The 24,794-nt window shown below is 38.0% G+C and overlaps 1 protein-coding gene and 1 pseudogene across 5 annotated transcripts in view; both read right to left on the bottom strand.

Moving 5' to 3' along the window:
- Window positions 1–24,794, bottom strand: part of Ppp1r9a (protein phosphatase 1 regulatory subunit 9A) — a 296,952-nt gene that overhangs the window by 205,078 nt on the left and 67,080 nt on the right. The window lies entirely within an intron of this gene.
- Window positions 10,787–14,513, bottom strand: LOC119808401 (annotated as a pseudogene).

The raw sequence follows: 24,794 nt of genomic DNA, 5'->3' as shown, positions 1-24,794 counted from the left end.
CAAGGACAACGGCAATGAATGTGAACTCTACAGCATGGACGGGCTCACTGTGAGCCTTAACCTTCACCTGGCGATGGATGGAGATAGAGACAGAGCCCCACATTGGAGCACCGGACTGAGCTCCCAAAGTTCTGATGAGGAGCGGATGGAGAGAGATCATGAGAAAGAAAGTCAGAACCATGAGGGACGCGTTCACCCACTGAGACGGCAGGACAGAACTAATGGGAGACCACTATTTTATTTTGTTGAAATTATGTGGCTATTTTATGTATCTTTAAATGAAGACAGACATATCTATTCACATTGTGTGTGTGTGTTTCTATACACTGAATCCTTTGAGATAAATTTTTATCTACCACTCAGATTTTCATAACCTAAAACTGCTCTATGCATTTTCCTCTAAGTCACTCACAAGGAAGGGAACAAACAGAAAGTGCTCTCTTGCCAAGCTAAAGCTGACTCACTGAACTGAGACTCTTTTATAATCTAAAGCAACCCAACTGTGAATTATTTTAATGGGTTGGTTGTTCCCTCTAGTAGAGTAGTTTTCAAATGCCAGTTCTGATAATAATTCCTGATTAGTAGTAAATGTGCTTTTAGTAAACTTTAGAAGAATAAATAAAACTATAAGGAATCGAAGGGGATAGTTACAGAGAGATGAAGGCAAATACACAGCTATGGCTATTTTAAAGAATATGCAAAAGGGACATGAACATAAATATGCATATGTGGCTATCATTCTCAACCTCTATCTTAGGTTTAGCTTGACTGTTCTGTTTAAAGACGTCATAAAAATAGGTAGCATATTTATTCTTCCACAATCAGTATCTCATACAGACAGATCAGAATCGGACAGGCTCTCCTACAAAGAGAAAAAGTATGCTTACTGAAAGACTAAGCACGCTAAAAAGCATTTTTCACATGATTTACTTTAACAAGCAATGACACACACAAAAGGCTTCTTATAAATTCTGCATTTAAAAGTACAAGCTTAATTTTGGTACAATTAATTCAGATATTTATGTTTGACATTCATTTCAAATTTAAGTATTAGTATGAAATATTTTGGAAGTAACGTGCCAATATGAAAAGTGTCTTTCAAGAGAGGCTAAATTTCAAAAAGCAGCATTGTTTCTTTAAAGAAACTCAGAGCAAGTAAAGAAAGTTCCATTGAATGGGAAATTCTGTCTCAGCTACATTTTCTCAGATAGAAACCAATTTATGCCTTTCACCACTTTCTGTGTGCAACGCTAATCTTGGTATTTTGTATTTTTGTGGATAGCTGTATATAAATAAATATGGGGAGTGCAACATAATAATTCACTTAACAATGTTTATCTTTAAATTATAAAATGATAAACCCAGAACACTGGAAGAAAAGGAGGGGAAGGAGAACAGGAGGGAGAGGATGAGGAGGGGGAGGATGAGGAGGGGGAGGAAGAGGAGGAAGAAAAGAATAAAAAAAGAAGAAACAACTATGCCAAGAAGGAGGAGGAGGAAGAAGAAGAAGGAGAAGAAGAAACAAGTATGCCAAGGCCTTCTAACCACATAAAGTGTTAATCTGTCTTGTTCGAAACACTCTTTCAATGATGAGCACTAAAGAGACAGACTTCAGCTGGAATATTACATAACTGTTGCTACAAATTCAGGATGAGTGGGATTTGGTGACAGACACCAAAAGGGCTGAGTAAAAGTAAAAGAATTCCTCCTCGTGTAAAATCAAAGATAATTATCAAACTTGCAAAGAAAAATGGAAGCTCAAAAACCACAGTGCATTTAGAGGAAGACATAGAAGTTAATGTCTGTGATCAGTCTTTGATGTTCACGGTCTGGAAACCAGGAGTGGCTTATGCCCCCTCAGTCTAAATCCATGTTGTAAGTCCACTTAATAAGACACATCACTCAATAAATGACTTAATGTGAAGGTCCTGTGGGTTTTGTCATATAATCCAGTATTCACTACAAAGTTGCTCATGACAGTAAAATTTGAGGGGTCTTTAACTCTATTTGGCAAGAAATATAGTTTTCCTGGTCGGCCACTCTGCTTTTTTACCTACTTAGCTATACAGCCTGCAGAAAGAGAACCACAAGCCACATAGCTGGCATCTTCACCTACAAGAATCTGCAGTCCAAGTTTGTTCTTCTTGCGTGGCTTGTGTTTAGTAATTCTGGGCTCTGCACTGTTTTGCCCACAGCTGTAAGCCCAGCATCTGGGCGAGCTGTGCACCTCCCTAGGCAGGGTCCTCATTAGATGAGAAAGGAGAAAGTAGCTGCATGCAGAAGTAGGCAAGCAGGCAACACAGGTGCATCCCTTCCTCCGGCTCGTGCAGGCAGACATGACTGACATGTGACTAGCTGCTTGAGCACCTGCCTTGAATTCCCCACAATGCTAGACTGAGGCTTGGGACTGTAAGCCCAATAAGCCCTTTAATCCTCTGTGTTGCTTTTTGTCAGGATGTTTTATCACAGCAACAGAAATGAAAACTGGAACACAATTCTTGTCCAGAGAGCAGGCTGGGCAACAGCCTCTTCCTCTGGGGAGCCTAAAACAAAAGGCGCAATCCACTCTCTCCTTCCCTGTAACACATGTTGCCATGAAGCCAAGTTCTCACCAAAAGAACAAATGAAATTTAAGTGGGATGCAAATGCCCCACCCAACCACTGTGTTTAAGGCAGCAGAGGCAATTCTATCACAATAGAACATCATCCGTCAGCTGAACAAGAAAGCTAACAAGGAGCATTAGATTAAAATATCAATTCCTGAATGGAATTCCCACCAACCTGAAAAAAAACTATTATGAGATCAGGAAATAAAATTTATGGATTGAGCCACTAAACACTGAGTTTATTCTGAAGTGCAGCCTACCCTAACCAAATGAAGATTTATAATAATTTAAACAGGATCTGAGGCCCTGGTGAGTGATGATCCCTTTCAATCATCAGGATGTCATGTGTATCACAGGCTGGCAGCTGCCTCAGCCTTCTGCAGGCTGGGATTACAGGCTTCTAGGCTGGTGAATACACCCAGCCAGAACAGAATTTAAAACAGATCTAAGCAACACTCAAAGCCACCGCTTTTGTTTATATAAATATTCAGTTGATATTAAATGTAGAATAAATATATAACAAAATGAATGAAACTTATGCCCTGGCAATGCTGAAGCATGCATGGGCAGCCCATATATGATGGTTCTCTTGAACTTGTTCATATTGGGTTTCATGGTCTAAGTTGATGAGGATGATTGACCAGGTCTCTTCCTCATAATAAACATATACAAAATTAAAATTATAATTCCAACACAGCATAAGGACTTGAAATAACTATTTAGTTATGTAAATTTAGTTTCTAAACATACATTTAATTAGGGGATCAGGTATGGGAAAAAACCATCCAACACAAACACCCTCTTCTGCTGGAGCAGTGACAGTTTTCATTAGAAATTATGCCCTCAAAGAAATATTCAGTGATGTCTAGACATTTTTGATTATCACACATTATCAAAAAAAGGTGGCACAAACACTGATGTACAGAGAGCAGGTACAATGATACATGTTCTGCAGAGGAAAATGTCCCACAGCAAGTACCTCCCCTGTCACCAATGCCTCTCAGACAAACTCCATACTCTGAAAGCACAATGAAAGTTCAAGAAAGGCATTTACAAATTTACAACGCTGTTCACTGAGAAAAGAGCAGTCTAAGACAGTGACTGGTTGAGAAATAGTGAAGAAAGAAATCATCTTACCTACAAACTATGTCAAAACTGGGATCTAGCTAACTACTCTTTAAAGTGGAATGCAATAGATGTGTGTTTAAGTGTTATTCTCCTTAAGAGGCTATTCTCCGAACAAGTGAAAAGCAAATTCCTTGGGTTGCACAAGTATTTTTAGACATTAGTTTTAACAGATCAACACACTACATCACATCAAAGGCCTAGCAAAATATTATATCATAAACAGGGATGAAGAGCCCCCTAAAATCTGAATTCTCTTCTCTTTCACCCTCACTTAAATTGAAAATGGTTGAAGCAGTTCAGAACTTTCAGAGGGATTCCTGAAAAAAATTAACAGATTCAGCTAACGTAAGACTCAAACCACAAAACACACACTACTAACCTTCCTTTAAAAAACAGCACCAATACTTATAGACAGTGTGGCCCATCAGTAAGATATTAACAAGCCCTGAGTACTGTCAAGATGCTTTCCATCTCTCAAATAATTCAATCCTTCATCACCAACTTTCAATATTATTTTTAGCTGGAAAATAATGATTATCAATAATAGATAGGAAAGTTGATAAAGTTTTATCATCTGGTCATTGAGGTAGGTAGAAATTCACTAGTATCATAGGCTGGTAAGATTTAAAGTATTTGCTTATATAAGCTCCAAAAAATGTAGCCAGGACACTTTTCTAAACCAAAGATCTTAAGAAAATTCTATTAGCAGTTCTTTGGGGAAATGCTGGCCATAACCAGATGTGGTGAACATCACCTTCGACACCACACATGGTCCTAAGACGGCCTAGAAATGTATTTCTGAAAATGATGTTTAGGTTCAACAGATGAATTTGTAATTCAAAACCATCCTTGAAGTTTTGTCCTTTAGATTTGAAATGTATATAAAAGTGTTGATTATCCTGTGATTCTGATTAAATTTTCCTAGCATGTTCAATTACTTAAGTGCTCATGAAATTGGATAATAAGACAAAGATATGCCATTAACATTCAAGTCATTGTTTATTATTTTTTCCTGGGTCAAGTCATTGTTTTTAAACTGGTAGCCTTTATAAATATTAAATCACTTAAAGAATATGGAAAGGGGAAGATAAATAAAATAACATTAATTCATAATACAAAGTATCCTCAAAAATTTATAAAATGTCACCAGAGTTAACCTTATGCAATAAGACTAGTTAACAGGAAGGAAGAATAAAAATAGTAAACAGACAAAGCATTTTAACATCTTTGAAGACATGATAGTGATCTCAACAGTCAAAATCCCACATAATGCTTAGAGTCTAGGGATACTAACGACAGAATGCAAATTTTAACATAGTCTACTAACAAAAGTGTTATTTGCCATCAAAAACCCCACTATCATCTCTGTCAAATATAATCAGTAGTCTTTTCTTGCTGACCAACAGAAACACATGGTCTCTTTCTCACAGAGAACACCCAAAGACCTGTATCAGGGTGTGACTAGCATCCTTGGTAGGAGGCAGCATTCTTTTTGCTATCTTACCTCCACTGTAACAATGTGCAGGAGTGTGTGCTGGATGAAGTGTGTGTGGCCATCTGTCACCAAGAGCATATTTAACTGATGAGCACAGGCTGAGAATTTTAACAGACAATCGATCTGGCTAAACCATTCATAACTCTAGACTGAACAAATAAAGGCAGAGATTTGACTTAGTCACACAGTACTCGAAGTGCATTTAAAAAGCCGGGTTCCTGTTGGGTTCAAATTCTCTAGACAGCTCTACACACATGGAATTCCTTCAATAAATAAGTATCCATTTTAAAAGGAACAGAGTTTAAGTGCTTCTCATAAATTTTAAGAGAAAAAAAACGTAACCTGGGTGTGTTTTCTCCCCCATTCCTTCTGAAAGCTTTTTATTTGAAGGTGGGGGGGGGGGGAAGAGTTGTCTCAATGTTTTTAAATGACTTTCCTTAAAGTATGTTCAATGCCGGGGCTATCACAGGTAAGCCAGGAAGCAAAGAGAAATGCTGTTGAATTTCTTTGGTTTGGAGTGATACACACATATCTATTCCATACATATATTTTTCTAATATTATAAGCATAGTACTTTTTATTCCTAAAATACTAGAAATTTGCAGTCACACCACCAAGAAATGCCCAATCACATCTAAAATATTAAAAAGTGTAGGAGACAGTAAGCTCTTCACATAAAGTCTCAGGAGAGCAAACACTAAAAACAATCCACTTGTTTCCTTCTTTGCTAACAAACAATGCACCTACAGCTGGACCTGGAGATTATTTCCAGTACTGACGGAAGCCACACTGCACAGAACACAAAAGGAAGGCTTTCCCTTGCTCCTGTGCCCTGACCTTCTGAGCGAGCACATCTGGATCACTTCTACTCTGGCTCTCTTGCCCTCTGCCTCAGGATTACAAGGATTCCAATAGCCTGTTTCTGAGGCGGTGGTTTTCAACTCTACCTGCACAAGAGAATTACCCAAGCAAACCAAACCTGGGCCTTCCTCAAATTATGACCTCTGGCATGAGACTATATAGGTCATTTCAAGATGGTACTTGTATGATCTGCAGAAGCAGACAGACCAGTAACCAACACCATAGGTTGAAAAGTAATTTGAAAGTTACTTCTCACATTAAATTACTTCTGTAAAAGGTTACATGTAAATTAAAGAGTTTTTCACCCAAAAAGAAGATTCCTGTCAACAAACAAAAATAGTTTCCTCCTGAAAAAGTTTTCAGAATTTTTTTAAAAAATCCTTTTTTAAACATCATGTTTTACATTATTCCTGGAAGAATATGTAAATAGTTTCACTTGGAGTCAATAAAGAAGCAGAAGTGGCCATGTTTTGTGACAACAGAACCCAGAAGCATTATTTCCTCTTTATTTCGGAGAGATGCATCAGCTACATTTTCTGCATGATTCTTTGTATTCAAAAAAATACATAAAGACCGCTCTAAAGTTTTCCATACATAACTAGAATCTAACTCCTCAAAACAAGACAATTTTTCCATCCCTGAGCTCTATCCTGGCATCCTGAAGAGAGGAGACAGTCACTGGAAAGGCGGATTTCCGCTGAAAGGCGCCCTCACAATCCCCTGACTGACAAACATCATCTTGGCTGCGATGTCATGGTGACACCCCAACAAGAAGGCCTCAGGATTGCATTCCACACTCATGCTCACTGGGTAGTGTTACAGTGTGGCTACTAAGGAGCTCTTCTTTCAGACTGTCATGGCTCTACCAAGTAAAGGGAAAAGAGCATGCTCTTCCCAGTGCAAGGCTGGTGGAAGAGAAAAACACACAGAAGTCAGACCCTCAGGTGCCATTCAATCACCTAACCTCAGCTTGAAGACAACTGTCTTTGCTTTCTGACCACACGGTTCTAGTTCACCTGGGAACAGATACCAAACACTTTTTTTCTCCTGGTTCATTCTTTTTCTCACATTGGGGAAATGCAATAGTCTTAAAATTTGCAACTGTACTTTTATGTACTAAAAGCAACATGAAATCAAAACTGTAATTCTTGCCTTCCTAAAAGAATCCCTAATTTTGACCTGTCTTTTGCCTCACCTACTCATCAGAATGCAACATGTCCTAAAAGAAAGTCAGTTCAACTGCACCTTAAGGCTTCTTTCCTAGTACTTACAGGACACACTTCCAAATACCAAAAAAATCATGCTGACCCCTGCTTCAAATGCCCCTTAAACAGGGAAGAGTTCAAGTCAACATCGTAGAACGTCCATACACAAAGAAACCTTGTTCTATGGTTATTTTTAAGCACTGCACACAATAAATGCTACAGTCATATTTTAAATATATTTTGAGCAGTTTTGGAGTTTCTCCTTAACCAACAGGACGCTATGTTTTGAAATGAATGCCAACCTTCACTCTTACAAAGGTATCCTCTTAAGTCCTTACCAGGTCCCACACAGTGGCCAGTCTCAGCAGCTGGGGGCTGGGGAGGGACAGCATTAGAAGGGCCACTTGGGACAGCACACTACCTGGTTTCTAAAAAGCAGGCTTTATGATGCACAAATATGCAAACATTTCAAATAATTCTGCACATGGTTAAACTTTGAGCAAATATTCCCCCAAACACTACAAATCAGAAACAAGAGAGATGTTTATTTTTCAGATGTGCTTCTGGGAAGCAAGGACTTAAGATTTTAGTGAATTCCTTTGTCTTCCATAGTCAGTAAAAATTAACTTTTAAATGATAAAAATTAATTTAAAAGCTGAGAATATGGAAAATGAAAGGTATTTGGCTGATTTATGGGAAGTGGGCTGCCAGACAATGAAATGGACAGAACTCTCTTCACATATGATCTTCTCCTCACACCACGTAGGAACACGATGGTCACAAGGCAATGCAATATGCTAAGATCTTATGACACTGCAGCACACGGCACGGGCGTGGTCCATTAGAAGACAGACTGCTTCTGACTGGCAACCTTTCTACCTTTTCATAGAACAAACATCAATCATTACAATGATTACTCCATGTTCAAGAGAAAAACAGCATTGCTAAGTCTCAACGTTTAACAAAATAAGGAGCATGGGGTGATGTAAAAAGATTCAAATTTCATTTATCATTCCAGTACATGTCTGTGTTTACAGCAGCCATGAATCCAAGCACAAGTACAATTTCCAGTCCAAACAGTCTCCAGAAACAGCCTCCCACTTATCAAAATTCTTATCTGTGAAACATCCAATCCCCACAGCAGTTACAGGAGACCTGGATATCGCTGTTTTCTCCCTATCTGCTCATATCAGAAGTAAGCGATTAAACATGGATGTTACAACAGAGCACAAGAAAGACAATTATCAGTATAACTTTTATAAAAAGTTACAACCAATCTTTCTAATTGTATTAGTTCCACAAAGATCAAATGCCATTTTCCTTAATTCTTGTTAACCAGAATTGAAAGCCAATTCTAATAAAGTTAAATAAAGCAAATAGATCATCTATTCTTTTTCAATATACTACCTAATGATAGTATAGAGATGATCAAAAGAGAATACTGGCATTGGAGTCCTGTCCCTGTAGTTAATGGAATAAGTTGAAAAAAGGTAATTAGCCTTTCTATATCACATACATACCTTACCTGCCAGCTACCTGATATGGAAGCTAGGGATTAAACAATATCTAGGAAAGCCTTTCCAACACTACCCTACCTTTTACACACAGTCAAAAAGCTAGGCATTATATTTCTAATAAGGAGGATGGGAAGTCTTCACCTGGAGAAAGTAAATATTAAATTCTGGTTATGTATAATATAAAGAATACTCAAGAAAACACAAACAGAAATTACATAGGATAAGATCTCAAAATGTCAAAACTACTAAGAATCAGGGAAGAAATGGAATTTCTTGAAATGTGATGTAAGAATCCACATGAAATCAATGACAGTCACAGAACAATAGTTATTCATGATATGGTAAGCCTGCTGTAACAAACAGTATAAAGCCACCAAATGCACGAAACATTGAACCATCCAATAAACACTTCCTAAATATGGATCATGTGTGAAACATGGCCCTGGGTATCCAGGGCATAAGACAAGTAAGTGCAAACTTCCCTGCACAGCTCACAAAAGTTATTACATATACATACACACAAACACAGGATAATTTACCTGCTCTTCCTAGCAAGCTACCCTATTCTTCTTCTGTAAAATGACACAGCTCAAATAGTTACACAGTGTGAGCCATTTCTTTTTGACATATTTTGTTGGTTTGGTTGAACATAGTTCAGTTGTTCATTGAACAACTATTCATGAGTATGCAATAGCCTTCATAGATGTTTCTCAGTGGAAGTCTTAGGCCGAAGGCTATCAAAGTACATTTGCATAATTCTGTTACTTGGTGTTTTCTGTTGGTTTACTTTTTAAGGAGCAAGTGGGTACAATGATAGAGCAGTGACCAGAATACAGGCTAGGTTACGTACAACCAGTGTATGGAAGGGTTCACTAATGCGCATCTACCCCCTCTACCCTCACTAATCTACAATGGCTGCCTCCTCTCCATAACATCAGCTACAGTGAGAAAGCAAGAGCTGAACACAGAATGCCTTTCAAAATATAATCATTAAACTGTCAATTTCCAGATCTGGATTGCAGACAGCTCAGGAATATACAAAGTAGATTTTTGCCAAGTAATGAAGAATAAGTCACTGATATCACATGATTTCTTCAGGGGGAAGAAAACTTCCCTAACAATTCAAAATTTTACAAAGTGTGTGTGTGTGTGTGTGTGTGTGTGTGTGTGTACACGTGTACGTGTAAGTGACACCAACTATGAGTGGCTGTCAGAAGACAACTTATAGATATTGGTTCCCCTCCATACACCATGTATTCCAGGCTGGACAGCAGGCACCCTGACCTGCCAAACCATCTCATTAGTCCATTTCTCTCTTTTGTTGTTCTGGGTTGGTACTGAGCCCAGAGACTCACTCACTCAACAAGACAATGCACTACGTACCCCAGCGCACACAGTTTTAAAAGCAGACCACTGTGAGACCGTCTGAACATGTTCAGAGACCATGTGAAGGCAATGTGCTACACAAAGAATGATGGGAAATGAAGCGAATTTCATCCCCCTCTGAAGGGAGTTGACAGCTGGGGCAGACTGAGGGGCCACTAATAGTGACACTGGGATTGTCTCTACTTGTATATACCGGATTCATGAGATCCTATTCTCTTTGGACGTAAACCTTGTTCAATCTAGATGTAGTAGGGAGGGCCTTGGACTTTCCACAGGGCAGGATGCATGGCACTCCATTAGGGTAGGAGGGGTGGGGGGAGAGTCTATGGAAGGAGAGGGAGGGGACTGGGAGGAGGAGAGGGGGTAAGAATTTGGATTGGTATTTTTTTCTTACTTAGTTTTTATTCATAATCATAAACTTAACTCTGCAATCCAGCTAGACGTGAAGGGGAATGAGGAAAATATGAAACCCAAAGAACTTCAGTAAGAGCAGAGATTACAAGGTACTGCGAGCAGATGGGGCTGGGGTGCTCTCCTGAGCTACAGAAGGAATAGTCTGGTGGGTAAGAAGCCCGCAAGTCAAAACAATTAGAGTTGTTCACAGTCGGAAATGGTGATCTTCTTGCTGGTCTTGCCATTCCTGGACCCAAAATGCTCCATGGCTTCCACAATGTTCATGCCTTCTTTCACCTTTGCAAAGACCACGTGTTTGCCATCCAGCCACTCAGTCTTGGTGGTACAGATAAAAAACTAGGAACCGTTTGTGTTTGGTCCAGCATTTGCCATGGACAAGATGCCAGGACCTGTGTGCTTCAGGATGAAGTTCTCATCCTCAAATTTTTCTCCGTAGATGGATCTGCAGCCAGTGCCATTATGGCGTGGGAAGTCACCACCCTGGCACATGAATCCTGGAATAATCCTGTGGAAGAGGAACCCTTATATCCACATCCTTTCTCTCCAGTGCTCAGAGCACGAAAGTTTTCTGCTGTCTTTGGAACTGTATCTGCAAACAGCTCGAAGGAAACGCGGCCCAAGGGCTCGTGATGGAGGAGAGTTATCTGTCTATGTTACTTTCATTGGTTAATTAATAAAGAAAACTGTCTTGGCCCTTTAAGAGAACAGAAAATTAGGTAGGCAGAGTAGACAGAACAGAATGCTGGGTAGCAGGAGTAGGGAGACGCTTCAGGCAGTCGCCATATGCAGCCACCATGCTTCTCCTCTCTGAGATGGATGCAGGTTAGGATCTCTCCTGGTAAGCCACACCTCGTGGTGCTATATAAATTACTAAATATGGGTTAAAGGAAGATGTAAAAATTAACCAATAAGAGGCTACAGATAATGGGCCAGGCAGTGTTTAAAAGAATACAGTTTCCGTGTAATTATTTCGGGTGTAAAGCTAGCCGGCGGCCGGGTGGCGGGATGCAGCCCCGCTGCTTCCTTCTACAGATTGGCACACAACGTGGGGCTAAATCCACTTAAAAACCTGAGAGGGCTTTAAATAAAGGAGAGAAAAAATTTAACACAGCTTTTTGCTGTTTGCTAGGACGTGCCGTAAAGACATTTCCTGTTTCGGCAATAGCGGCAAAAAAAAAAAAAAAAAAAAAGCTGAGTCATTTTAAAACGCGGCTTCCTGGTGCTGTGCCGCCAATGCAAACTCTGGCTATAAAGCATTGCAATGGCTTTTATGGGCCTGGATATTTGTGTTCCCGCTTGAGATAGCAAGGAAAGTGCACTGAGACCATGCCAATGGCTCAGAGCTCCCCGCCTGCACCTGAGCAGATGGAGGAATCAGGCTTAGGCTAGCGGGAGAACATGGCGGATTCCTGCCACCATACAGAGAGATGTTTTCACACTGCACAGTGCTCTGCGTGTCAGATTTGATTGTAACTTGGATGAAAAGAGTTTCTGTGCCGCATGCTCAGTCTCAGAGTTAAAGTGCTGAGTGCAGCTCCTACCTGGCAGCCCCAGAGCTAGCAGAAAATGGTACGTCCTCCATTTTGAAATTGGAGAGAGGTGGAGCCAACATCCAGAGCAGCCCGCAGCTCTGCAGCTAAGAGCTGCAACCAATACAGAGTCATAAGCGGCTCCACCATGTTGGACTGGGCGTGGCAAGCTCACAGTACCTGTTTTTGACCTAGGAATGTCACAGCTTAGATTCTTAAGTGCATAGCGATTTAAAAGCACAAAACAAAAGTGCTCCTGGATAGTAAAAAAAATTACAGATTCACAATAGGACAGATTCAGACATACAAATGTACGTAGGCTTGAGAGAGAAAAAAAATATAAAAAATAAAGTTAATGCCTTAAAAAAGGGTAAAGTCTTTAAAGAGACAGAGTACAGATAGTTATAGATTTAAAAAAAGTAAAGTGATAGAGTAAAAATAAGCCACGTAAAAATGGAAAATTCACAGAGAGTCTGGATTATGTATTTTATTGTGTTTTCTTTAAAAATTTTTGACTGTAAAGGAGCTAAATACAGAGAGACATTTCATTATATGGGCTGCCAGTCTAGACCAGAATGGACATCTTAACGGTATGACTTCAGGATTTGGATCTAAGAACATGATGCTTTGGAAAAGAGTTTTTTCTTTTGTTTTCACAGAGGACGAGACTCTGTGGATTGCTTCTATCCCAATATGGTATGATAGACCACGCCCTCCAGAAAGGTTGCTGTGAACATCTTCAAAAAATTACTTCACTCAACTGCTGACTGAGAGGAACCTAGCACACAGGTTACACCATGAAAGACCTAAATAACAGCGCCCCAATTCAGCAGGAAGCAGTTTGGAGAGAAATAACTGCGCCCATTTTCCCAAATATTGTTTATAAATGTTCTTTTACATTTAAAGGGGGATATGATATAGAGATGAATAATTTGCAATGGTATGGATTTTAAAGTCAATTTGTTATATGTATATGTATTTCTGATCTTGATTAAGCTATTTTGATTGTGTAGTTCATTTTAAACACTGTAATGTATAATTAGGAAATATAGGTTGTTAATGGATAATCATCGATAATAGTCAAGCTTGTAGTCATGTTAGTTAGATTTTCTAGATATATAGAGATATACTTTAGTTAAATAGGCATTCTTCATATCTTTCAATAGTCAAACTTGTAGTCATGTTAGTTAGATTTTTTAGATGTGCATAGATATATTTCAGATAGGCATTCTTCGTATCTTTCAAAGACTGCAGAATATGGCATTTAATGTTTTAATAACTTAGGGTTTTTTCATGACAATGAGACACGTCTGCTCCTGGCAGCACCAATCTACTTTGAGAGGAAGATGGGCATCGAAGAGGCTACTTATGGAGTTTGTTAGCCATTTGGGCAAGAAACTGCTCTTGCCTGGACTGTTGCATAAACTGGACACAAGGAACCCACAGAAAGAGGACTGCTGAACTTGCCTAAAGGTGAGATGGCCTTTTGGGGTTCCCGATTCATTAAAGAGTCTGCGAGACGTTCTGCAGGACACAGCAGAAAGTGACTGAACTGTCTTTGGAATTTCCTGCTTCATGGAAATGTCTGCTGGATACTTATGGGCCTGCATGCTGAAGATGGATGCCCCAACGGTACAGAAGAACTTTGGGTGACTGTCCAGGCAGCGAGTTGTCTCTCATTTCTAGAGTTTGAAAGCTGCATATTTCTTGTTTACTTAGGTAGTCTTATATCCTTCTGGAGTCTTTGATGGAGTTGAAGAATGCTTCAATAGTTATAGTTTTCCTTAGTTATGATAAAAGATAAAATAGATCTAAATATTGTAACTGTAATACTTGCTTGATAACTGTTTTGTTATATGTAATTTTGCTATGTTAAAGTTAAAGCCTTTCTTTTTTGTTTAAACAGAAAAAGGGGAAATGATGGAGGAGAGTTATCTGTCTATGTTACTTTCATTGGTTAATTAATAAAGAAAACTGCCTTGGCCCTTTAAGAGAACCGAAAATTAGGTAGGTGGAGTAGACAGAACAGAATGCTGGGTAGCAGGAGTAGGGAGACACTTCAGGCAGTCACCATAGTGAGTCGCCATGATTCTCCTCTCTGAGATGGACGCAGGTTAAGATCTCTCCTGGTAAGCCACACCTCGTGGTGCTACACGGATTACTAAATATGGGTAAAAGGAAGATGTAAAAATTAACCAATAAGAGGCTACAGATAATGGGCCAGGCAGTGTTTAAAAGAATACAGTTTCTGTGTAATTATTTCGGGTGTAAAGCTAGCCGGTGGCCGGGTGGCGGGATGCAGCCCTGCCTCTTCCTTCTACAGGCTCGCCATTGGCTGTGATGTCGAAGAACATGGTGGGGTTGATCATGGCTGCAGCAAGCAGTGAGAGGGGACAGCGGTGTCTGCAAAGCGGCCTGGTATTTTTTTTTCAGTAATAAAAAAACCAAAGAATCTCATGCTGAAACAGCTCAAAATCAATGAGACTTTTTTAAAAAACTCAAACTGCCTAAAGAAAGTAAGTGAGCATTAGGATATAGGAGGTCTTATTTCATACACTGGAGTGACTCAGAAGCCAGAGCATATGTAAAATGAGAAAGGTAAATAGTTCACTGGTATTCAGATTTTATTTTCAGAAGTTCACAACTAATTCAGGGCTAGAAAGACAACATCAGAGAGCTAAACCTCATTTAAATGAAAGCAAGGAATTTTTAACTATTTTCTATACTGACGTACCATACGAAATTTCTTTCAATAAAAGGGTACAAAAGGATACCGCCCATAACTTACTTACAGGACAACAAAAATAACCTCAGATTATATGTATTCCAAGCTAAGATCATGATTAAACACACCTGTTTTAAAAACAAGACCCTTTCTACTTCTAGTATAATGGAATAAATAAAATTCAGCATGCCCCTCACTGTAAACTACAAAATTAGGAAGAAAAATAATTTTGCACACACTGAGACAACAGAAAATTTAGCCCCTTATCCCCTAAGTAAATAGGCAGAATGAAACACTCATCCCACCACGTACTTCCTGTGGTGCATGAGCATCTCATCCCACAGCGCACTTCCTGTGGTGCGTGAGCATCTCATCCCACCACGCACTTCCTGTGGTGCGTGAGCATCTCATCCCACCATGCACTTCCTGTGGTGCGTGTGAATCTCACTGAGCTGAGAGGAGGAATTAAGAAACTGAAGTTTGTGGGGCACATTGTTAGGAAATCTGAAGCAAAATGGAGAAAGTTCCAGGTATCTGTGCAGAGATCCCTTGAGTCTATGAATCTATGGTCAACCTTAAAGTCTGTGTCAGGAGAGAGAAAAGTAACGAGATTGGGCAGAGTACTAGCAGGGTGGGTCAACTGGATAATTCTGAATGTTCTCCCTGGATTAGAGCCATCAAGTCCCAGTAGCCTAAAGTATAATAACTCAAATGCCAAGGAATGTCACATCATGGCAGAACTAATCTACCCTGCTTAAAGGTGTTATGAGATCTACCTCAAAAAAGCTTTGAATAAAAATCTCCAGAAAATCAAGTAAAACCACAGTAACCTAGAAGGGACGTGAAAAAGATTAAAGAAGAGAATAGTTAAGACACTAAGCATCATAACACAGACTATCCAACACCCATTCTAAATCCGGTAATGAATAAAAAGTGAAAAATGTGGCCTGGTGTGGTGGCACAGGACTTTAATCCCAGAAGTTGGGAGGGAGAGTCAGGCATATCTGAGTCTGAAGCCAGTCTGGTATGCAAAGCAAATTCCAAGACAGCCAGGACTGTTACACAGAGAAACCCTGTCTTGAAAATCAAAACAAAAACAGAAGAAACAAAAAAGGGAAAATGTGATTCCTGAATAGGTTAAAAATGTAGACCAGAATAGACCCCAAAACACACAAAATAATACATTAGATGATGAGAAAGATCAAGTAAATTTTAATTCAGTTAAATACAAACAGCTTTAGTATTTAAAACAAAACAGGAACATTATTTAAAAAAAAAAACAGAGAAGTAAATAGCACTTGTGTGGATAAAAACATACTAGTCCAAAGGAAAATTCAGTTCAAGCTGAAAATACTAGTAAAGATGGAAACAGATACATGGGAGGCCATGGCCAGGACCTCCAGGTCTTTCTGTGTTAAACAACAAGGGACAGCATTAAACAGCCTGATTCAATTAGAATCCATGAAGCAGAAAAACAAAGTCAGAAAAGGCATGTGAAGAAATAATAAGCCAATCATTTTCCAGATTCTTATAAAGACAGTGTCTTAAAAAGCTTGAAATGAATTACACACAGTGAAAACCACAGCAGCACAAATAACACAAGATCATTAAACACTGGCACTCTGAAATCCTGGCATATCTGAAGAAGTTCTTTCAAAGTCTTCAAATGCCTTTTCTGGTCAATATGTATATAGCAATTTTTTTAAATATTCCCTAGCTTTCATATTCATTTCCTGAAATTATCGTTTTATAAGAAGGCTTAACCTTTCACAAAGTCAAATTTATCTGTTTGACTCTTGTGTCCTGTTTCAGACATCTTTTCCTACCTTCAAGACTTGAAAAGGTTCTTTATGTTCCTCTAGAAAAGTTCAAATCTTAGCTCACTATTTGGATCTATCATCTCACCATAAACTTAACTTCAGGTCAAGGGACATTTCCCTCTAGGATGCATCCATTCACTCCTGCCACACTGGAAAACATCATCAACTTTAAACAAATTAAATACTCATAAATCCCTTGATTCAGTAGTAAAGAATAATAAGTCATTGATCAACTACTGCCCACCCTTCACCTACTTTTTTAAAAAAGTTTAAATCTGAGACAAATGATTTGAAAGTAACTATAAGTACAATTTTTGAATTTTAAAATTAAAGGAGCCAGGCATGATGCTGACATGCCTAGTCCCCACCAGAAGGATCAAGAGTTCAAAGTCACTTTCTACAATATGACAGGTTTAATCTAACCTGGGATACATGGCATCCTGTCTCAAAAAAGGACCTACAGGAATACAAAACCATCCATCACAAAGGATCCATAATGCCCAAATCTAACCAATAATTCTCAATAGCTTAAAGTAGCAGAGCTTTGAACCATTTATATTGGAGGTTTAAAAAATCACACAAATGAAACCCAAAGAAGATGAACATTGTAGAAATAACAGACAAGGTGGTGAAGTTGGCATTGTAAATGCATCTACCTAGCCAAAAATTTAGGAAATAGCATGAATAGGAAAGATAATCAGTCTTCAGTACGAAATGCACAGGATGAAATGAACAACAGAGAAGACGATGCGGAAGAAATATTCATTAAACAACACATTAAAAAATAAAACACATAAAAGAAAAACTTTTAAGCAATACAAAGAACATTGTGAACAAGACAGTCATGAGCAACTCCATTTGTGACATGAATCCCAATGGAGAGGAAGGAAAGGTCAGGGAAAGGGATGAATTTGAAGAAAATAATGACAGATGATGTTCACATTTCATGAATGGTGTAAACTCACAGAGAAAGCTCAACAAAGCTGCTCCTGAACAAGACACATGGAGGAAATGGCTCCTCACACATTATAATGAATTACTCAAAATCGCTGATGGCAGGAAATTACTTGGATCAGCCAATGTCAAAGGAGGAAAGATGGGTTCATAGACAATACTGGCAGGAAAAGAATACAGTAACCTTTGAATTAAGAAAAGGCAAACACTACTGCCCTAAAATCCTACAATAGTGCGAACCCTCTTCAAAACTAAAGGGAAGCTGGACATGGTGGTGCCTCCCACCATTCAATTATTCCAGCACCCAGGCAAGAGGTCCCATGTACCCAGCATTGAACCCATGCAGTACACAAAATAAACACAAGCACAACACTCGTAGTCATAAAAATAAATATTAGAAATGTAACAGGGTAAATTCCTCAGTTGACAAGAACATGGGGACTCATTGATGAAGATATGGTTACTTACCAAGAAGCACCTGGTATAATGAAAACAAATTTTAAAATGCAGTCAATATACTTAAATTATGGAACATCATAGCACAAGATCAAAATTCAAACCATTATTTCTACTGAATTGGTATTACTCTCCTACCATAGTAAAATCAAAATTTCATAAATAAATCCATTAAAGACTATTTGTACATACAAAACCAAATTCCTACAGATAGCATTATTCATAAAAGGGGAGGTCTCAAAGCCATCTCTTAACCCTGAATGGTCTCCCAGAGCATGGAAACTTGGTATGAGCAAAGGTCATCGCTGACTCTGCCTTCCTTTCCTGCTTCTCTAGCACATCTGTGGCATCTGTGCTGTACTGTGCAAAGGGAAGAATAAAGACAGGACACCCTGAGAAAAACATGAAGAATAAGTCCCGGCAGTGCCTTCCAGTTCACCCTTAGATCTACTCTTTCGGTGAAATCTCCCTCTACATGACGGGCCATGTACCAAACCTAAGTATAAATATATGCAGAAGAGCTCAAAGAAATTTGGGGTGAAAAGATGGAGATGCTTTGATAATCCCATGGGGTACAAATTCTACACTAACTTTCAATTAGCAAGCATTATACACATGTAGTACATTAGTGGACAACTGTATTTCAATAGTGTGGTTTTAAAGAAGAAGCTATTGCCAATCAGGCATTGAAAAGCAAAGGGGAAAATGAGGAAGAACATACAGTAAAAGGCTCTGAATTAGCACACACCTAACAATGTTTCCACTGTGTGATAACCAAAGTTCCCTTTAATCTAATTGAATGCTTAAAATAATTTTGTTCACTATTTGGTTCTATCATTCTGATTTTGTACATAGAAAAGAAAAAAAAGCTGAGTACCAGAAAGCAGGCTCTTGATATCACAAAAGTATTAATCATCATATGCCTTCACTATCATCATGAAGTAGGGTTTGTAAAGGGGAATGAACCAAGAGCCATCTCCTAAATCCAGCACTCTTTCATATCCCATGGCCTCCTAAATAACCAAGCCCTCTTCTGGACAAAGCATGATTCCAGATAACCCCACTAAAAGTTACACTAGAAATATTAACATCTAATCAATCAAATATTTTATGAAGCACATGTTTAATAATTATGTCACAAAATTCACAATTACTTTATTGTCTAGATGTACATACAACTTCTCCAGTCTATAAAAGAGTTAAATATTATGCCTAGAGGCAATAACACTTGTATGAAGATGTCAGAACAAAATCCATTATTTTGTATGCTAACTAAAAATTATTTTAATTATAGTCAATGAAAGCAATCTGAACTAAATTTTTCAAATAATGAGTAGACTATTTATAAGATAATGTGTAGAGAGAAGAAGACATGAACTATAATATATATGCTCAACCTCTTCACCATTGCATTAAAATACTAGTTTTCAGACTTCAGAGTACACCCGAATCACTTGGAAGACTTGGGAAAAAATGAATGCTACCTTAAGACATGTTCTGTAGCAGATTCTATGTAAAAAAAAAAAAAAGAAAGAAAGAAAGAAAGAAAGAAAGAAAGAAAGAAAGAATATACTATGTGTTATCAGAAAAACACAATGTCGAGCCACAGGAGGAAGAGAAGGACAAATATCAAACAAGAAGTGTCTTCCTTATTACCTAAAAGTAGCCTTCCATTTTCCCAACCCACCGCAGAGCTTCAGAGCCATCAGAGAAAGCTGAGAGCAATGCAGATCATCCTTATAGTTGAACACAAAAGAAAAGTCTAGTGACCAAGCCTACATCTCAGCATTAAAACACGGGTCTAGCAAGCAGGAGGCCTGCATTTGGCCCTAGCATCACAATAAACAAACAAGTAAATGGAAGAGAGGAAGGAAGGACTCCTCTGTCCCAGGAAGTTCAGTCCACAGAAGCAGTGGATAAAGCCAATTTCATGGTTTCTGTACATTCATTTCAATATTCTTTACTACACACAAATTTATATTCCTTGGATGTCTACAGACCTATTATCTATTCATTAATAATAGTGAAATAAAATCTTCAGTATATATTCAATGTAAGATTCATTGTTTTTATCTATAAGAATGTAGCTGTGGTTTATTCTCTGTGTACAGTTGATTCATAAGTTTTAATTTCATTCTTTATAAATGAACTTATCTTCCCATTTCATTTTCCTGTTTCTTCCAATAAAAGTTAATAGTAACAAAATTCAAACAATCAAATTGTTTCTTTGTATTCAGAATTCTTGTAGATTACCCTGTTTCGCCTAAACAGATCTCAGGAACTGCCTCAGCGCACAGTTCACTCATTCATAAATTCACACGGTTCTCACCGCTCAGAAAACTAACGTGTCCGACACAGTAGACCCCAAGAGGGGAGGAGATGGAAATTTTTAAATATAAAAAAAAACCAAAAAAAAGAAAAAAAGAAAAAAATGCTAGGATTTCTTATATAGTTTAATCATTTAGGTCTAAAATAAGCACTAGGATATGGAAATCCTATGAAACTGTAAAAGTTCCCCAATGGTCTTGCTTTTCTATCTGTTCAGGACAACTAAGTGATCTTCAGGGCTACTAATTACACAGTTGGAATATCCACATCTTCCCAAGATCTGCTTCTACCAGTACCTTCTGGTATTTTAGTTGTGACCAAGGCCAAAAATCAAAAGGTAAGAGTTTCCCATGTGGAAACACAGACAACAAATTCCTTGGCCTCCTTGCCCAGGAGAATCCAGAGTAACGAGCTGGTGACCCACCTAATTGTAAATATCCCCATAACTGCTTTTTAAATCAAACCAAGTTTGACATACACATGAGGACTATTTTCTTATTTTTCAGATATATTATTATTATTACTGAGAAAACTTAAGATGAGAAAGGAACTGCACTTCAAGGGACATGGTGTTTTACCGGAGAATTAAGCTGGAAATATGAACAGGGATCCAAATATATTTAAGAAATGAAGCAACCTAGAAAACAATAATAAAATAGACAAATGTCTGAGGAAGGGGGAAAAGCATTTCCCTTCTCCCATCTGCCAAATCTCCTTCAAAATAAATATTTATCTTTTAATAGTCTTTAAAATTCCATTTTATAGAGAGAAGTGGAGAAAAATTGGACAATAACTTGACAATAACAACATAAGCTGGTAATAACAACATAAGTTTCTAGCAGCCTCAATTTCCATTCACAACTGAGAAAACAGACATTAGAAAAAAGACCAAAAATAGAAAATTATAATAGGATATACATGTGCGCATACACACACACACGTGCACACACACATGTGCACACACACACACACATGCACACATACCTATGTAATACTAACCCTAAACAGGCAACAGAAATGAATTAATGATCTTTTTCAAAACCCACACAGTGGACTTCCTCCCTCCCTCCAAAGATTCACTGAAGTCGAGAACACCCCCCATTGACAAGGGGAAGGGTGGCTAACAATAAAGACCAAAAACATAATACCGGCTTGCATTTTCTCCCTTCAGCTACACACAAATGAGACTATTCAAAGCTGTGAGCAACCCCACCTCATAGTGTTCACCACTATAGGTGAACAACAATTCAAACTATTTATCTGCTTGTGTATGACACCTTCCACCAGACTGAAAACTTTGGGAAGCAGAGTTTGCTTCCTATTTTTTTATGTTGAATATAAAACAGCAGTTTAGAACCTGACACATTGCTGCCATGCAAAATTGACCAGATGAAAGGATAAATGACCGCATCTCATGCCTACATTACACCATCGGATGCTGAAGACTAAGTGGACTGTAATACTCATTACTTTTACTAATCACGTAAGAACCAAAAACAAGTTAATTTCGTGTAAAATGTTATAATAAAACATCCCGCAAGTGTGGGAGACCGTGGAAATATACTAGACCAGGAAAAGCTATGCCTAGTCGATACTAAGAAACAAACTTAGGTTACGGGTCACACTCTAACAGAGCAGAGAAGAAAGCAACAGAATACCCTGTACGATATAAATTTTATTTAATGAAACTTATCTCTACATATACCACATAAAATGATTAGAACTAGTAACAAACATACACAGATATAAACATGACTAAGTTGGGGTGTAGAGTGAATTTCTCTGTGAACTACAAGTTGTGGTAAAAGCTCCTAAACAAGGCTTAATTTAGACATTTAGACCAATGGTCTAAATTTACAATGTGTATGAATTTTCAGATCTACTATTTTAATCTTCACAGGTAAATATTAATAAGCAAAACAAAAGAAAAAAGTTCATCATAACAACAGGAGTTATATACACAACTGTTCTTTTCCCCTTACCATATCATTTTTTCATCCTAGAAATTAAGTTTATTCTGAGGAAAGCACTCAGAAAAACAAAAAAGTTCAGAAGACAGTGACAATTCAAGAAAAAATTAAGTAACAAATCTTCCTCTTCCACCTAAGCCACAAGGAAGAATGTAATATATTACTTGTGGAAAATTAAGAAGTAATAACTCTGTACAAGGTCCAGTGGGATCTTCCATGGGTGCCCTTTGAAATAAGATTACTAGTAATTACAAGTCAAATGAAAACAGCTCTCTAAAAACTAAAATGAAGTTTGTATTATGTAGAAATAACCTAAAATTCCTGCCAGAACTTTGCATCCATTTGCTAAATAGAATTTACCAATAGTGCTCATTATGTTGTGCTAAAATATAAGGGAGATACATATTCATCCCATTTGGAAATCTCCAACCAAATTAACATGAAGTGAAGAATTCTGTGACCATACTGCCTTATAAGTACATATTGATAGAGCAATACAGAATAGGCCAATTCATTATTAAACTGAAAACAATGGAATTTATTGCTAAAAAATAAAGTTGTGATCTGGATTTGCATAGACGTGGTAGACTTACAAACAAATTTGATTTGACTTATGAACACATAGGAATTTGTTTAAACAAGTAAATTCTAATAGTAAACAGACTGTCACTTGAGAATTTACTCAGAAAGCTCCATAAACGTAATTTAATAACTCAAGTCTTCCATTAAAAATTCCGATGTCTCATAAGAAAATACTACTCTGAATATATCTATGTCAAAATATTAATAAAAAATAACTCCATCTAGAATTTCCAGAAATGTAGAAAAGTTGTATTATTCAGACTCCTCTTGTACTTTGTCACTATTTCATTCTAAATATAGTTGATGTTTGTTTGGGGGAAAGCACTCAAGAAAAAAATCAAGACAGGAAACATTTTGAGAAATTAGTTGCAATGCAGAAGTATAAAGAGGCCTCTAAGGAAAGAAGGGCATAGGAGAAGTACTATTCACACCTGCAATGATTTATCAGGCTTTCAGAAATCCGCTGAAGGGAAAGTCTGTAACATGCACTGTCTATCAAACATTTATTCTTCCATAAGCATTTATGTGCAACAGAAAAACTCACTATGCTCCATAATCACAATTTGATTAAAAACATACAAGCACCATATCTACTAGATCTCAGAAAGTGAAACACTTCCTTCTAGATTATTTCTTAGCAAAATGTCCTACACAACCACTTTATTGCCCAGGTCAGGATGACGACCATGAACTTCTCCATTTTGACCAGATGCTCAATCATCCTGTCTTAACCTTTCACATTCACAAACATGCTCTAAAACTACCTCCAAGATGCCCTTTATCCCACATGCCTAAGCCAACATTCTCTGCAAGGTCTATCATTCCTGCTCTGACCCATCTCCCCTCTTTCCTCAACTTTTGCATGAAACAGGAAATATGACCCATGAACTTGAGGTCCTCACTGCCTACACTGTGACAAACTTCTGTTCATAGAAACAGCTCTAATCAGACATCACAATGCCTTCAATGGCCTCTACCATGGTTAATTCTCATACTAGCTCAATAATGCACAGCATTTAAGGAACCAATGTTCCCATTTTCTTGAAACATGTTTAAGCTTGGTTTGCAAGGCAGCATCCATTTACCACTCCTGGATGATAAGGGGTTGCTCTGCATGGTCTCCTTTGCTGATTCCTTAACTCTCCACCTTCGATAACGAATTATATATACAAGAACTTCTGCCTTCAATGTCTTCCTGTCAAATTTTATCTTTATAATGCAGAATTGTTTCCTTAATGCTTACTGAACATCCAATTTCAATTCCAACAAGTATCTCAAATTCAATATGTAAAACAAGGGTTTGATTCCAGCCCCCTGCTCCTCAAGTCTCCATCTCCTACAATCTTCCCCACAGTAAAGAAAGATAACTACAAGCCTCCAGTTGTTTGGACTCAAAACACAGCTTTGACTTCTGACTTATTGGATTCTCCTAGTTTCAATCAATCTACTGACTAAGTTACATCAACTTTTTCAAAATATCCCCACACACTTCTTCATTATGATTTAGTCTCTGTATTTTTATTAGCAAGAATATGACATATGAAGTGAACATGTCTGTTGGTGACTATAACATTTCAAACGTGAAGAGAACCATATGTATAATGAATATTAAATAAATAAAAAGTAATTTAGATGGTTAAATTAATAAGAGGTTTCCGATCCTTAATTCCTTCCAAGGCAATAGCAACCCCATCTAGATATAGCATTCTATAAAAGAAGCAACCTAAGAGTGCCTTAATTTTTACTTTGGGGGGATGAGAGACAGCAACAAAGAGTTAACTCAGGGTCTCATTTAGCCCATCTCGGCTCAAGCTCATT

Source organism: Arvicola amphibius, chromosome 2 (genome assembly GCF_903992535.2).
Source record: "Arvicola amphibius chromosome 2, mArvAmp1.2, whole genome shotgun sequence".
NCBI classification, from domain to species: Eukaryota; Metazoa; Chordata; class Mammalia; order Rodentia; family Cricetidae; genus Arvicola; species Arvicola amphibius.
This window is presented reverse-complemented; position numbering and strand designations above follow the sequence as displayed.